The sequence below is a fragment of the Crocodylus porosus genome, unplaced genomic scaffold (assembly GCF_001723895.1).
Source record: "Crocodylus porosus isolate Cpor-Errol unplaced genomic scaffold, CroPor_comp1, whole genome shotgun sequence".
Classification (NCBI taxonomy): domain Eukaryota; kingdom Metazoa; phylum Chordata; order Crocodylia; family Crocodylidae; genus Crocodylus; species Crocodylus porosus.
In genome coordinates, this window is record NW_017728943.1 from 82,803,052 (window position 1) to 82,820,058 (window position 17,007).

Below are 17,007 nucleotides of genomic sequence, written 5' to 3' on the forward strand. Positions count from 1 at the left end.
CATATTGTGAGCTTTGGAAGGGAGGTTTTTCCTGGCATCCAGGTTCTCTGTCGCTGTCAAGAGACAACAGAACTATTTTCTCCAGACAGTTAAATGAGAGAGGAGGAGATTTCAGTGCAAAGTACATTTTACCTTTTTCTGTACCAATTACTTGACCAGATTTCTCTCTCCTGCTGCTTTCTGAATTTTCCCACCTGAAGAACAGTTGCATCTTATGTAATGAGAAGGAAGCTGTCTGTATGTTGGGAGATGGGGTGAGCACATGCCTACTTTGCCTCTTAAGCCCAATTACACCTCTGATTCTATCTCTGAAGCTGACATTAATCTCAGGTACATCTAGGAAAGCTCACATTAATCTTGGGCCTCTGGCTGTAGGGAAAGTAGCTTTATTACTAACCTTTAAACTCTGTGTTTTCTTTCTTATCTCCTGTGGCTCTCTGTAGTGCATACAGCAAGCTCAGAAAAACACTTTGCCTACACATACAGAATGTAGTAGTGCTTTTACAATGCAAAATGCTTACCAGGGCAGATGTTTTGTGTGTGGAAGGTGGCAAGGAGGCAGAGGCAGCAAGAAACTAGGAGACTTAAGCAGTAAGAAGTAGTGTTGTGCGAAGCTTTGGTCCCTGATTCGATCCAGCAGAGATTCGACCCAATTCGGTGGCTGAATCTCCAAATCTGAATCGAAACAGAGGACCCTTTAATCTCTCTGAATCGAATCAGAACCCTCCGAATTGATTCAGAGAGATTCAGAAAGATTGGGACATAGACACAGCTTCAAGTGTTTTTTCTACATACCTCTAGGTATCAAGCAGCTCGTGAATGCTGCAATGCTGGAGTGCATGGAACGTCCCATAGGAGTGCGGGGGGCTTCCCAACACACTTGGCAGCAGAAACACTCCAGTCCACTTCTGGGTCCACCGGAGAACATGCTGAGGGCCCCCCCCCCAGCCCTCCTGGCTTGGTGACTGGTGCCTCCTAGGTCTGGGGGGGGGCATCTGGATTCCCCACAAAGCCGACTGCTGAGCTGGGGGGACGTAGGGGGGCTCCCCTGTGCGCTCCCCAGCAGACCTGGAAGTGTCACTTCTGAGTTTGCTGCCGAGCACATGGAGGACCCACCTTGAACTCCTGTGGGACACTCCATGCACCCCAGCATCGCAGCTTTCACAAGCTATGCCTGGTACCTCAAGGCACGTAGAAAAAACTTTTAAACTTGTGCCTGTGTCCAAATCGCTGATTCTCCGAATCAACATTAAATCTTCAGATTTGGGTTTGGCTGAACTGAAGCAGGGACAGTGATCCGAATCAACAAATTGAATCACTGTCCCTGATTCAGGCTGAATCCAAATCCAAATCAAATAGGGCCTGCTCTGCACACGCCTAGTAAGAAACAATGTGCCTGAAAAAAGGTAGAGGGTGGTCTAGAGGTAGAGGGTAAAGGTTGCATAGCAGAATAGTTAAGCATGGGAAAGGTATTTTGAGGGCACCTTGGCCCATACCATTGATGGCTCTAGCTAATGGCTCACATCAGTGTTGTGAGACATATGACAAGTTTTGAATTGGATGGTAAATCTCATACACTGGCCAAAATGTATGATAATTCAGGGAGATCGAGAGAGTCCTTGCATTTAAGAGGAAGTTTTGATGATTAATCCATTTTCCATCTTTAGATGATCTTAACACTGTCTTTGTGTTTTCCCTTCTGCACACAGACTCACAGACACATGGCACATGTAAGTGTGCTTCTAAAGACAAGTGTGTAACAGCAGAGGACAGCAATTCTGGAATGGAATTTGACTGAGCTATTAAAGTCCTAAGAAGTGACAGGGCATGAAATGAGCAAAATATTTGCTATTTAAGGTAACATGATTGCATATTAAGGATAACAAAAATCATGTTAACATATTCTTATATGTTTGTGGTTCACAATGTATTTTTTTGTTAAGTACCACAATTTTAAAGATCCAGTACAAGATTTCCATTTTTCAAATCTGACAACTCTGCCTCTGGTGCAACTGCTATTTCCTTATAGATATGCTAATAAATTCCCAAGCAGGAGGGGAGCAGAGACCAGGTATTGATGACCAATACATGGAACTCTGCACTTCCTGGCTGCAACTTTCCACTTGTCTGAGATCAGTCATTTGTTAAGGGGTCAGTACAAGTTAAAATTATGTCTGAGATGAGAGAGGTTGTGGCACGTGACATCTGGTAGATCTGTTGTGTGATCGTTGGCATTAATGCAAATTCACATGAGTGTGCAGTGGGTAACTCCTACAGAAGTTTGCACTTTTGCAAAGTCAGCATTTTGCATTTACACAAAACATTGCTGACTCTTTGGCTGCAAACAGACACCACATTTAGCCCAGGATAAACCATTTTATCCTGGTTCAAAGTGCATTTGTACAGATGTCTATGTCTGCTGCCCTGGGAAAATTCCTAAAAAAGTTTCCCAGATAAGAGATAGTAGCAGTTTTTTCCAGTTTATTACAAAGTATGCTTGTACAGTTATCCTTGGATTGCACCATTGAATCAATGGCAGAAAAGTGGCACTGCATTTAGTCACTTGCTAAACTCTCACTAGAAGAATGATGTACATGCCAATCCCAGGATATTTTTATTCTGGGATAAACACAGGCATTTATTATCTAGGGACAAATGCAATTATCTGTTTCTAGCTTTGATTCCTATGTGAGCAGGCCCAACAGGAAAGCTGGCAAAATCATATATGAACTGAAACTGGAAGAGCTCCACCCACTGCCTCTGATAAATCTGACTCAAGCTGGATATCGAAATACATGAAGAGTTTTCCTTCCTTACAGCTAGTCTATTTTTTGTGCAAGCTTCCCCAGGGAAGGAGAATTAAACAATGGCAGGGTCACAGTTTCTCAGTGATACAGGGAAAATGGTTAAAATAATCCTGTATACAATGGGCTTTTCAAACCAAACATTTCAGATGTCCTTCAAATATTAATTCAGACCTGGAGAAAAGGGCATTATTTGTGATGAAGCAGTGGTGACACTGTACTTTTTTCTTCATCAGTTTGCTTGATCAGATTAGGCACATATATTTTACTTTGCTGCCTTGTAAAGGCAAGTCAGCTGATTATAAGCCCCATTTCTTTGGTAAACAGCCTGTTATAGGAGACAAACTGACCAATACAATAACCTAGAGGCTAGACAGTGGATATACAGATACTGCTACAGCACAAATGTGAAGACACAATCAATACAGTTTCTTCTTTCTGTCTTGTAAAAAATAAAGATATATATTTGGGTGAATGGCACAAAAGAGGGAGGGTTTTGCATTTTTAAAAGAAGGAAATCCCCACTGAAAGAAGGAAGAAGACTTTCTATAAACATTGTTTATAGAAAAGTACTTCAATACAGAATACAATAAGCAAGAAGTTTGCCCAACTTTAGTTCTGTCTGTTGGAGTATGCTTTCCTACAGCAGTTGCTTAACAAATTCTATATGGACACTAAGCCAGTTTTATGAAAATAACAGAATCCACTGCTGTAATAGACTTAATCAGAATACGCAGTATCATTATGCTACTCTCTGCATTTCACTAGAAGTCTATACATTTAACAGGGCGAGAGGAGAATACAATATTCACAGCCCAAACTATATTTTCTGCTGTAAAACCCATTGGTGAGGCCATTAGAGGATGCAGATGTGACAATTTTCACCTGATCTGGCCCAGAAAGTGGTCTACAGCAATGACCAAACACAAGAGCACAGCTGTAGACCACTTTAAAAGGGCCTGATCCTGTGAGAATCTGAACCCTCCTTGTATGAGGGTTCAGATGAAGGCGCTCCAAAACAGAGCACCTTCATTAATTTCTGTCTGGGCATACCAGGAGCAGTGCTCGGCTGACACAACTCAGTTCTGCTCCCTGCGCTGTTTTCAGAATGGGAGGGGGGAAAGGGAGTGGCGGGAGATTGTTCTGGGGTTTGCCCAGCCGGTGCTGGAGGGTGGGTAGAATGCAGCCCCCCAATGTGGGGGGGCCTCCAATCCCTCTGCTTCCCAACTCCAGCTGGCTGGGGCACCCCCAGAATGAGCTCCCTCCCCTGAATTCTCCCTCCTGCCATCCACACAGAGCACCGGGGTGGAGCTTGGGGAAGGATATTGCAGAGATGTAGCCTTTGCGGAGACACAGCTCCAAATTGGAACTAAACCGCCACCCTCCCAGCTCAAAAGCTCAGGAGGATTGATCTAACTCATGGGGCTTTCTGTGAAGCACCATGAGTTTGATTAGGGAGCTGCATTTCTGTTTGCACCCATAGATGCATCTTCAGTGCAGATTCTACACCTGGAATAGTCTTTTAAGGCACAGACAGAAGTGACAATATTCACCTGATCTAGCTCCTGAACGCGCTCTATAGCTATGACCAAACAAAATGCATGGCTGCAGACCACTTTAACAGGGCCTGATCCCACGACAATCTGAACCATCATTGCATGAGAGTTTAGATGAAGATACTTCAAAATGGAGTGCCTTCAGTAAGTTGTGTCTGCATGTGCTGGGAGCAGGGCTGGGCTGGCACAACTCAGTCCTGCTCCCAGAGCTGTCTTCAGAATGGGAAGGGGGAAAGGGAGTGCAGGGAGTTTGGTCTGGGATTTTTTCAGCCGGTTCTGGAGGGTGACACGGGTAGATTAGACCCCCCCCGCCCCTCCAAGCTGGGCTCTACTTCCTTTCCCCCCTTCCAGTCTCAGGTGCTGGGAGCAGGTAGGGGCATTGCTACAGGAGAGCAGCAGCTGGTCTAAACAACAGCTTGATTCCCCAACCCTCGGGACCAACACCTTCTTAGCAAGCCAGGAAACAATGCCCACCCCATAGATCCTGCTGACACAAATGTAATGTGGTTGTTTTTCGGGGCTGTGCCTGGGGTGCTTTCAGGGTCTCAGTCTTAGGCGTGTTCCAGAGGGTGGTATTGGGTGTGCCTGACTCCCCTCCCACAGCAAGCACATATTTGTTCAATGTGCAGTGCTTATGGAATAGGCAGTAACATAAGTAAGGAGGGCAACTAGGGCAGTAGCCCCAGGACCCACCTTTGGGGGTCAGGCAAAAATAGCTACTGCTGCATTTGTTGGCTGGCTGCATGCTGCTGCAAGCATTGAAGTGGCTCAGGAGGTGGACCTGCCCTGTTATGCCTCGAGCAGTTTTGGGATTGCCATGGGGATGGTACAGACATATCTTTAATCATTACTCTGTTTTTAATGTATCAGTGTTTCACATTCCACTAAGGATCTGTGTGCTCCTCACCCCTCAAGTTAATATATTGCCATGTAACTTGAGATAGGTAACACCTTTTTAGAGGCTGGGTTGGGCCCTCCTCAGACACTGGTAGCTTGGTACACATCTCATGCATAAGCCTAACTAATCATTGCAGGTTGATTGCAGGTTGAAACTAATCATTTCCTCATGAGTGTGGGAGAAACTCAGTGTTTGGTAATGGATTTTGCCCTCCACCTTAGCATGTGATTCAGGAGTTTTCTGAAGAACTCCTTTGTTCTGACAGCATTTTGCTAGGGGTAACTGGGAAACCTATCATATTTACTGTTGCATGATAACCTGACAGTATCCCAGGCAGAGCAAATCTCAGGTGAAAAGAGTGTTCAGGTTAGAAAATGAAATTAAAGTGTGGGTGATGAGGGGGTGGCCTTGATTTAGAAACCATGGGAAAGATTTCCCCTGCCGCCTCCAAAAAAGTAATTAAAAAAAAGAAGAGTTCAGGGCCAGGCTTTCAAGTATTGAGCTTGTTTTAGTGTGGCCTGATTTTCAAAAAAGCCTCAGTCCCATTCAGGCATAGGAATAAACTATACCTTTACAAGCAGACTGGCATTACTGTGCCCATATGAGGGACTGCATGGGTTTATATCAGTACAAACTGTATGTGTAGACCAGCCTAAGGGACAGATGTTTAAAAGTGGCCATCAGGCAGCAGTTTCCATTGGGATGCTTGGGCTAGGGACAGAAATTGCATATAAACGGTATAAATTATTGGAAATCAGTTCAAATCTGTAATACAACAGAAGTTTAGTGCACATAAATTGCTTTTAAAATGTCCAAAACTGGTTTAAGATAAACCTGGATGGATGTAGTATTAGACCTAACTGATTTAGGTTAAATCGGTTTACTGAACTTCTGTCCCAGGTCCTCTTCAGATTCAAGTAAGCTCAGTTCCCCAGCATCCCAGGTTTCTTTGCACTTCCCCCCACAAACCCCTCCCTTGCAGGGTGGGTGGGCTAGCCTTGGCCCAAGCTATAGCTCTAGTGCCCCGCAGCTTCTGACCTGAACCACTGCAGGCATGTGGCTGCATTTCCAGAAACAAAAGTGAATCTCTGTTCACTTGCTTATCGGTTCAATCTATGCAGCTTAGACTAACCTGTGATGACTGAATTGACTCAACCTAAGGCTTTTTGACTGCCTATATGTAGCCTTGATGGTCACGTTTTAGAAGTGCTCTCATCCATCATGCATATTTTATTTGAAAATCACGTCTCTTACTTAGGGCCCAAAGGGAAGCTGTCAGCTACATAAAGGTTATAGGTATCTCAGTCCAAAATTGCAGTCCTCAAACCATTCCCCCAGATTATTCAGTGCCTAACACTGGCGGTATCTACAATTTGTAGGCATCTCAGTTTTCACAGTAAAATTCCTCTGGTGTGTCAAGTTCTTCTGGATATGCTCAACAGCACCTCAGTTTTGATAAGGCAGACCTTTGCCTATAAAGCTTGCTCTGTTTGGATGTACTCAGAATATGCTGTATGCATCAGGTTCTGCACAAAACGGAACACTACCTCCCCAACACCTTTCTCCCGCCCCACCTTCCAGAGCTCCTGAGTCTGCACTGGCCCTCAGTAACTTCCCAGGCACATTTCAAGCTGCTGGTTTTGACTGAAAGGCCCAAAGAGGTCTGGGCCCTATGTATGTAAGGGACTGCCTTTTCCCTTATGCACCATTGTGACCCCTAAGGTCAGCCCAAGAACAACCTCCTAGTAGTACCATCAGTTTGCCAAGTTCACTTGGTGAAATCGGTGGCAGGTTGTTCTCAGTAGTCACTCCTCAGCTTTGGAACTCCCTCTCCCTTGAGACCTATCTGAACACAAACCTGGACATCCCTCCGAAGCTCTGTAAGACCTTCCTATGTGGGCAGGCATTTAGCAAGCCAGACTAGGCTAGGATACCATTTAGCAAGCTTTTGTTTCTTGTTCTAGTCCACTTGGTTTTCTATGTTGTTTCTGCCTGTACTGAGCCTTTGTTGGGAAGGGCAGCATGTAGTCTAGTAAATAAATAATACCTCAGTGGTTAGGGCTGTGATATGGAAGACCTGGATTAATTTCCCTCTGTTGTCACAGGGGACTCAAAGTCCCACCACCTACCTCTCAGGAGAAGGGTGTAACCCCCAGGTACTAGGGATACAGCTTGCTGCCTCTCCTGTTGGACCAGTTGTACAGAGTAATTACATCTTCACTGAGCTTCAGAAAAACTGGAGTGAGCAGGGACTGGATGCTAGGGATCCTCAGGAGGACTGTGCACTACCTCAGAAATTTGGCAGAGGAGAGCGTGTCTGTGTTACAATGAGCAAGACCTCTTTGGCTGAGGAGGATAAACATTGGTCCCATATCCAGAGCCAGCCTTAGATGTGGGGATGTGGGTGACCACTCAGGGTGCCATGGGCAGGAGGGCACCACAAACACACACACACACACACACACACACACGGTCACTGTGAACAGCAGGGAGTGGTGCCAGTCTGGGGCATTGCTCCGGGCCTTGTGCAATGCTGGGGTGGAAGGATGGAGCGGGTTTCAGCAAAAAGGGCCAGGGCAGGGTGGCACATGCAGGGAGCCCTGGGCTGGGGCCAGCAGCCTGTGGAGGGGATCAGGAGAGGGCCTGGAGGGCTCTTGTAATGTCTGCAGGGTGTCCAAGGCCCAGTGCCAGCACTCGCTGGCCACTCATTGCAGGCTCCAGCTCCCTCTGCCTCAGCTCCATGGGGCTGTAGCCAGTGGCCCCTTGCCAAGACAGGCATCCTGCCCAGCTCCCCAGCTTGTCAGACAGAGCACAGGTGACTTTAGGAGGGGCATCGGAGGGAGGGAGTAGGCAGGGCACCAAAGTACAAGTTTGTCCAGGGCTCCGTTTTCTCTAAGGCTGGCTCTGCCCTTATGGAAAGCACCCGATGAGCAATGTATCATTTACTGGTTACTCTGATTCAGATTGGATATCAGGATATTACTAAAACCACTAGAAATACACTACTGCTGGAACTAAATGACCTGTGCCCCAGTCCTTCAGATGTTTTCATATGAAATTAATTCCATTGCATTCTGTGGGACTAAATGGGTGCATTAAATTCAACTTTCTTTTTTTTCCCTTAATGAAATCTGGAAGCCTCAGGGGATCTATTGAATCCAACAACTGGAGTTAAAAAAAACAAAAAACAAACACACTCCGAAACAGGTGAGCCAGCCACAAACAGAATTGCCAACAGTGCTATGGCTTGGTAGGGATGAGCATTGGCTTGTCTACCTAACTAGTGAAAGTCACCTGCAGATGAGAGTTGTGCTTTTTGGTGAGTGACTCTAATTGAGGCTCACGTATAGGAGTGGCTATTATTCTGATTAAGGAGATTCAAATTACTGAGCTGAGAGATCTGGTTGACAGAAAGCCATTTCTTTGTATGCAATGTACCAGATGGCTAAGAATGTGGGAATATGGCAAATGGTAACCAGTCGCTTAAGACCCATAGATCAGAGCAAGTCACTCACAGCATCTGTTTAGCAGTCTAGCAGCCAGAATGAGGTATGAGAAATTCATCATGGTCCTCTGAAGGTATATATTTTTAATGCTGCTGATACATTTAGAATATGAAAGTAAGCAGAAAATACCCATGGCATGCCAAAACACAACCAGTAACTCTCTTTGCCTCTAAAAACTGATTTCCTCACTGAAAATCAACCTGTTTATAATAATGGGTGCTCTCTCTCTCTCTAGCTGAACAGGAGATCCATGTTTCGCAAAGCCTAGGTGGGAGCTGCCATTTCACATATTTCTTGTCGCTTCTGTGCTCTTTTCTCTCCTTTCTCATCCATTTGGCCACTGTTTCACATGTGAATTGCCACCTTTTACCACAGGGATTTCCAGGAGAAGCAGCTGTAGTATAATTAAAAGCAAGGAGGCTGATGTCAAGTTCTACACTGGCATATACTGCTATAGAGTTGGACGTGAGCAAGGGCCCTTGATGCCCAGAAGCCTGCCCAACAGCTCTCCCAATTCTATGTTGGTCCAGTAAAAGATACCACAAAAAAATCCTTGCTTCTCAGGTTAAACCCAGTGCTGGGGCTGCCACCAATATTTCTGAACCACCAATATCAAACTCATGCTAATTTACAATGAAGTTGTTGCCTGTGATGTAGTAGAAACCAAACACACTAAGTCTGGACCAGTATAGTTCAAACAGTGGCTAAAAAGTCTGGCTGATTCATTAGACTTTTAAAGATTCTTTCCTCTTTTGTGAAATTTTATATACTCCATGAAAAGAAAATGTATAAATAATAAACTATAAATGGGAGAGTACAGTGTAGAAAGTGCCCTGAAAAGCCTAAAGCACCAGGATCTATCATTGACCTCCTGTGGGTGACCTTGGGGAAGCCCTGCCACCTCACCTGGTTTCCTTTCTCATGCTCTGTTGCATGGTCCATTTAGAAAATGAGATCTTGGGAACAAGGTTTGGCTTCCACTTTGCATATATAAAACAAATAGGATGGTGAGGCTCTGATCCTGATGTACTACTGTACTACTAAAAGAAAGGCAAAATGGGTATGGTGCTGTTTGTGGGTGTATATGCATGTCACTGGTGCTTGCCTTCTGACTTCTAAATGAAACAGGCCATTAATTTAAAATCAAAGTCTCTGTTTGCTGTTTGTATTATCTGACAGGGCCAAGAAGAGCCAAGCTCAAGAACCAATATACCCACAGATCCCTCTCTCTGATTTTGTTGGCCTTGTTCAATGTTGCATTTGTCTCTCTACATGTAAAAAGCAGGTAGAAGCTGGTTATAGAATGTAGAACAGAGCTTGATCTGAATTAAAGAAAAAACAAAAGCCCTTGGGGTAGGTTCTTAATCTTCCAGCCCTTTTGAAAACTTGTCTAATTTTATCCCAGCCATGCAGCTGGTCCAATAAAAGATATCACCCATAGAAGTCCTTGCCTCTTGCATAATTCCTGGACCATCACAACTACAATATCACTCCAACTACAATATTACTCCAACATTAGCTTCAAGAGGAAATTCTAGATTTGCTTAATTATGCCTTACATCAGGATTTGGCTATTGTGTTCTTCTGTTTTATGAATTCAGTGCCTTAAATATAGGGGTATTTTTCTAACATTTACTTACAGCCTGATCTTTAAGAGTTATACAGCCATAGATGTGATTAGTAACAGGGCCTGAGGTCTGGAACCTCTTGAATTTCCAAGAATGCTATTGATTGCAAACTCGAAAAAGGTCTATATTCTTATGAAAGTTTTTAAAAAGAATCTTTAAATACTTAGCTTATTTATTTTTGCTAACCCAGCATTGCAGCTTTGCAGAATGATTGTACAAATGAAAACTTCACCAGTTATATTGCTGTGTTTCGTTGATTAAAATAAGGGGCTCAGCAGAAAAGATAGCTGTTGTATTCAACAGTGAGAAATCACTGGAGCCATTATACAGTAATGCAGATCCATTAGCAAAGGAGCAATTTTTCATAAATTGTTTTGAGGCCATGAACAGTAGCTTGTAGTAAGACCTGGACAGCTTGGAAAAAACCACTCCCCTCCTTACAGTATGTTCAAATCTAGTTTCCTCTCTTTATTCTGGGAATTCCTGGGAGTGTCCCACTTACAATGATATTTTTAAGTAAAGAGCGAGGTTGGCAAAATTGTATTTACTCTTCAGTTATTTGCTTTAAAGCAGCAATGTGGCCAACTGGAGAATTAGAAAGGCAACACAGTTAATTCATGTTTGATTAGAGTGTAGCCTTTTGTTTTAAAATGACTTACTAAAATGATTTCTGAACTCCTTTCTTCCTGAAGGGTAATGGGAAAATCTTTTAATGGGAAACTGCTAAAATCCTATGAAATGTGGCCATGTGGAAGGTGGACAGGAATGTTCATCCAGTTAATAGAACCTGAATCTACTAATCCATAAAGCAGTTCCAGTTCCTGCGAAGTAACACCACTGTTGTTCCTGAATTACTACTATGGAACCAACAAAAGGCTCCATAATGAGCAATCTCTGTGAGGCACTGAGTCTCTGTAACTTGTGGTCTGATTAGTGGGAGATGCAGGAGCTCAGACCAGGAAAAGGCCTTGTATATCTTGGTCATGCAAAGCCATAAAGTATACAATTTCGTGTACATGAATATCCCCTTGATTTGAGGGAAGCCAGTGAGACCAGGAGGGGGCAACCTGAAAGTTTCTACAAGGATCTTAGATAAAAAGACTCTCTAGTACAAAGAATGTACTTTCTAGCTCTCTGTAAAGCACCATGCACACTCATGGCGCACTGGTAATATTAACAGTAGCTATCATCACAGTTATGGAAACATTAACAGGCAACGAGGCTCAAAGACATCAGACTGAACAAAAACCAAATAGACTGACAAGCTCCAATATCCTCTCACTCTTCAAAGCACATTGCCCTTACCAAATAATAACCAACAAAAACAAGGATAGCGAGACACAGTAGCAGCCTGAAGAACTCTGGGTGGTGTTCCTCAGGTATTTCTTGTTTTCTGGTAAAGGACTTGAATTTCCATCAGTCATTTTAACACTATTTAAAATTAAAGGATAAAAGCTGCAATCACTTTGACATATAATTCACCTTTATTAAATTAAGTAACACTGATTGTCCTCACATTTCCTATTCAAAGCAAAGCAAAAAACTCTAATTTCTTAAGTCTGTAAAATCTAGGTAACCTTAACAGTAAACATAGGTATCATGGAAGATTTCCTAAGACAACAGTGAGTTCCCATCCCTATTTATCTGATAGATGAAAACAGTCACTTCATCATCCTGTTTTCAGAAATAGTCCCCAATACCTACAGTTTGGCTCCACATTGTGTAGTTATACCATTTTCACCAGGTAAGTCACCAATGTCTTATGAAGAGCCCCATTTAGGTTATTTTGACTGCTCAGTGAGGCCTCCAAGGTGATTAAATTTGGCCACATAGAGTATTCCTATAAAAAGAGCACTATCCAGCTAGCAGTGTACACCATGTTCCAGAGGATTGATTAAAGGCACTCTTTAGAAAATGTCAGCACTTAGATTTCACTTGTTTTTTACAGAAAAAATAATTGAGCAATTCTCTTGTTGCAAAGAATCAGAAAGACCAGAACAGGTCAAAATGTTTTTGGCATTATGGTTTTGGCATTATGGTTTCCTATTTGAAATCTCTGGATTTATCTTGTGAATCATGTGTGGGTGTTTGCACACCTACCAGTGCTAATATTGCATGGCACTCCATGGCACCTTAAAAGGAACTCAGGACACCTGACGTTGCCATAGCACCTGTATTAAGAGTCACTGTTTTAGGGACTTCCCAGGCTGCTCTGGACTTCTGTGGATGTCTGCAACCCTTGGGAAGTCCCTAGGTTGCTCTAGGGCATCAGGCACACATCACAGAGTGATCTCCAGTGTCAGAACAGCCTTGAGAGTCCTGAGTTATGGAGTGAAGAAGCTCTAGAGCAACCTAGAAACTCGGACAGCCCTGATCCCAGCTGCAGTTCTAAGGCAGGGGCTTTCAACCTTTTTCGATCAGTGTACCCCCGGTGGCCAGACACAGAGCAGCGTACTCTTGGTGGCCAGACATGGAGTAGGGGGGATGACTCCTGGCCAGACATGGAGGAGCATGTGAGCTTTCCCCACCCCCTGCATTCGGCCGACTGGGTGGTGCCTGCATGGCAGCGCGGGAAAGTGTGTAGCCTCACTCCATCCGCGCCCACCTGTGTGTACCTGCTGGGGCCTTCTCAAGTACCGCTGGGGGTACATGTACCCCCAGTTGACAACCCCTGTTCTAAGGCATGCCAGGTTCCTGGATTTGTCATAGGGAGTCCTGAAAACCTCAGGTCCATGAGCCAGGAAATCCTGGGATCCCCCAGGACTTCTCTCTCAACTCGGTGATAGGGAACTTAGAAGCCACACCTGCACGAACCTGGGTTCTCAGGGTTTCATGGCATGGAGAAAGAAACCAAGCTCTAGCTACCGATAGAGCTCCCAGGACTTCTAGGTTTCCAGTTTCATGGAGTCCCTAACCCTGGAGCTCTCGTGTGACAGGACGGCTCCAGGGCCTTGGACCCACGGAGCTCAATCTCATGAACATGCAGGAGACCGAGATCATTTTTGCTGGCCAGTGCTTGTGTTTTAGTGACAATTTGTTGGAAAATGGCATATTTCTGTAAAACCTTTCAACAAATCATCATTCTCCACTGAAATTTTCAGTTAGCTCTACGTGGACTCCTCACAGCTCTAATTACAACCAATAACATGCTACTGGCAAAGCGACAACCTGTAGTTTAAAAGATAAAAAAAATCAGAGCTGAATAAACAAATAAAACTTCTCTCTCTATGCAAATCAATATCACTGCCCCTGCTGCCCTAACTGCCCCTGCTGACAGTTATCCAATCAGAATTGTTATATTCATCTTTGCAAGATGATAGTAATGGTTCAAAAAAAAAAAAAGAAAAGAAAAAGAAAAAAAGTTCACAACCTTTTGGTGTTCTTACTTGATCGGTCTCTGAGAGTTGTGCCTTCTGACTTGCTATACAACAGTTTGGACAGGACTCCACAGCTCTTTACCTCCAGCTTTTTTTTTACCTTCTTCTGAAGCAAATAATACAGGCCAGCACTCAAAGCAGGCTACCCAGTTGAACCACCAATTAAGTTGTTACAACACAGCAACTCCTGTCTCACTCCAAAATAACTACTATGCTCATTATTATATAGAAAGTGCATGGATGCATGAAACAAGAAAGAAATGCAACCCTCTGGAAATAAAATGGATTCAGAAGGCCAGATATATTTAGAAGACTTGGTCCACCTTATGCTTTTTTCCTTCTTCTGTATTTCCCTATTTCTATTTTTTCTTTAAAAAAAAAGTCCCATCTCATTCATCTTAAAAAACAGAGAGTAACCTCAGTCAAAAGCATCTCTGTAAAGTTATTTGCAGTTCTGCAAGGAAGCCTTCATAGATCTTCAACATTAGTATCGTTAAGTCAAATTACAGTACTCTTGACTTGTTCCCTAATGTACGTAATAGCTCTGCTTATAGCTCTATAGAAAACAGAAAACACACATACACACCATAACACACACACCACAACAACCTTTCAAAATCATCCTGGTAAATACACTTTTTCCCTGCTAGAACTAAGACAAAACACAATGCCCAATTTATTCTTGCAACACAGAAAACAATGTTGTTACTAATGATGGGTCAGAAAAACAGTCATTCTGAACACAAATGACTGTTTATCAATGAGGTGACAAACATACACCCTCTCCCCCCGATGTGCTTTTGCAAGAGGTTGAAAATGAAAATAGGAAAGCACTGGCAGTTAAAAAACAAAACAAAAAAAAAATCACTTACTGTAGTTGGTCCTGCAGAGGTATTCAACACAAACATCACCCTGCCTTGTCCAGCTGCCAAGTGCTAAAGCATGAAATGAGCAGCTGTTTCCTTCAAGCTGGGGCTGTGTGTCTTAACTAGTCACATGCCCCTTCTGATAAATCTCACTGCTGTGCCAGGAGGTCAGAATCTGAAGATCATTATTCCCCTTATTAGAAAAATCTTTTCATAACAGCAGCCTTTGCTAAAGCATTTGACTGGAACATGGAGCAACGTGTTCCATAACTTTTAATAAATGATAAACACCAAACAGTAGATAAGTTTGAATCTGGAATGAGGGCAGCTGAAATGGAAAGTTAAACACATTCCCATTGATTGTTTGTCATCTGACATACTACTGTATTTTAATTTGGCCTAAATGCTGGTAGTGGGACAATTCAAAGGCTGCATATCACTAATATCTTCTTCAAAAACATGCTACACCTGCCTTCCAAAGACCATGGAAAATGTGAGAGTTGGTTTGGGAACAGCTAGATTTGGAGGGCAGTATAGTAACTTTGTTGCTCTGGGAACAAAGTAATAGGTGCTTTATTAACTTTGTCGATAGACTTTATGATGGTTTAGTATGTCTATTATACATAGCACTGAGGTAGGGTCCCCTTGCACTTGGTGGTTCACAAACGCATAGTGACAGACATGCCCCAAAGAACCTACCATGTAAATAAAGGAGAGAGAAAAACAATGGGGGAGAGGAAACATCATTATCCTCTTTTTATGGAGAGGCACTGAAGTCCAGGAAAGCTGAGGGATTTTCAAAAGAATATCAGGGAACTATGCACCCAAACCCTACTGTACTTTGGTGGGAGTTGAGCACCTAACTCCCTTACAGTTGATTGGATATCATGGCTGAGGGGCAAGACTAGTAAAGGCCTTCTGATGCCTGGATATGTAGATGGACACTTTCTGGAGATTTCAGAAGAACCTATGTGCTTAACTCCTAGTGTGGCCTTTGGTGGAAGAAAGGGAAAACAAACCAAACCAAAACAAAACTTGGCTTAAAATTATTTTTTCATTTACAACATAATGCAGAAAAAGGTTCTGATATAATATCATAATTCACATACAATGGGAGGCAGCGTTAGGGCTAACTGTTCTGCAGAGACATGGTTTTACAGAGGTCCGGATGTAAAACCAAATCTTCCCATTTCCTCTAGATACCTGGGCCAATCAGATGGGAAGGGCGGCATTAACCCTTTTATTTTGTTGTTCCCTTTGATCCTGGGTGACTCTGTGTCAGCTCATTCCCTGTTTGAAGTAGGTTTATGCCAGTTGTCCATAACACCAAGGGATCTTTCCTGGAGCCATACAGCCTTTTCCCAGTCACATTCCTTAGGAAGGGATGGGCCACCATAAAGCCTTCTGTGCTATTGGAATGGGACCTTCTGGTGGCTAGATCTGATGAGAATAGGGATGCCTTCCAAGTGGTCCCAAGTATATCATGGTTCTGGTTCACTAAGCAGGAGCCACTCATGGTTCAACAATTCTCTGAAAAGGAGTCACGAGGTAGTAAGCAAATGACTATGCTTTTTCTTTAAGCAAGTGGATGACTTAAGTGACAGTGGCATTTGGATTTTGGGACATTATACTGTGACAGACAGGGTTTTAATGCTTCAGTACTTTTTATTTCACTTAGGGTAAATGTACTGGTATGTAAGAATTCTGAAGGAAATGGGAACCTTTTGTCTTCTGAAAAGGAGCTTCAAGGTCAGGGAGAATGAAGGTTAACTAATATCCTCAAAGGACATCCTTCATCATGAACTACCTCCTAGGCTAGGTATAGACAGTCACAAAATGAAAGCTGAATTGATTCAGTCTTTTCAGGTTAGTTTAAGCTGCATAGATTGAACCGATAAGCAAGTGAACAGACATTCACTTTTGATTCTGGAAATGCAGCCACATGCCTGCAGTGGCTCAGGGCAGAAGACAGCAAAGGGTGGGGGAAGGGGGGGCACTAGAGAATGTCTCCCAGTTCAGCTGGGGCAGACAACTTGGGCCAATGCTAGCCCTGCAAGGGAGAAGTTTGTGGGGGAGGCACAAAGCATCCTGGGATGCTGGGGGATTGTGAATTAACTTGAATCTGGAGGGGATCTGGGACAGAAGTTCAATGAATGGATCTAACTTAAATCAATGAAGTCTAATACTACATCCATCCAGGTTTATCATACACTGGTTTTGACTGTTTTGAAAGTGGTTTATGTGCACTGAACGTCTGTTGTGTTACAGACTTGAATTGGTTTCCCATCACTTATTTCATAGATTTCATAGATTTCATAGACATTAGGGCTGGAAGGGACCTCGGGAGATCATCGAGTCCAGCCCCCTGCCCA

General features: G+C 43.5%; 1 protein-coding gene and 1 long non-coding RNA gene across 5 annotated transcripts in view; one reads left to right on the forward strand and one right to left on the reverse strand.

The window, feature by feature from the left end:
* The window catches only part of RASGRP3 (RAS guanyl releasing protein 3), a 109,577-nt gene that overhangs the window by 72,819 nt on the left and 19,751 nt on the right, over nucleotides 1–17,007 (reverse strand). Inside the window, exon 1 of one of the 4 annotated variants that reach the window (XM_019549703.1) lies at nucleotides 14,642–14,856. The exons of 1 other annotated variant lie outside the window; for it this stretch is intronic. The gene's annotated coding sequence lies outside the window, so the exon portion shown is untranslated. Of the gene's footprint in view, nucleotides 1–14,641; nucleotides 14,857–17,007 lie in introns of those variants that run through there. 2 more of the 4 variants (XM_019549704.1, XM_019549700.1) reach the window with 2 other exon arrangements.
* LOC109319878 lies at nucleotides 139–1,881 on the forward strand. The gene is made up of 2 exons (XR_002103655.1): nucleotides 139–254; nucleotides 1,710–1,881. It is a non-coding gene; the product is annotated as an uncharacterized LOC109319878 (long non-coding RNA).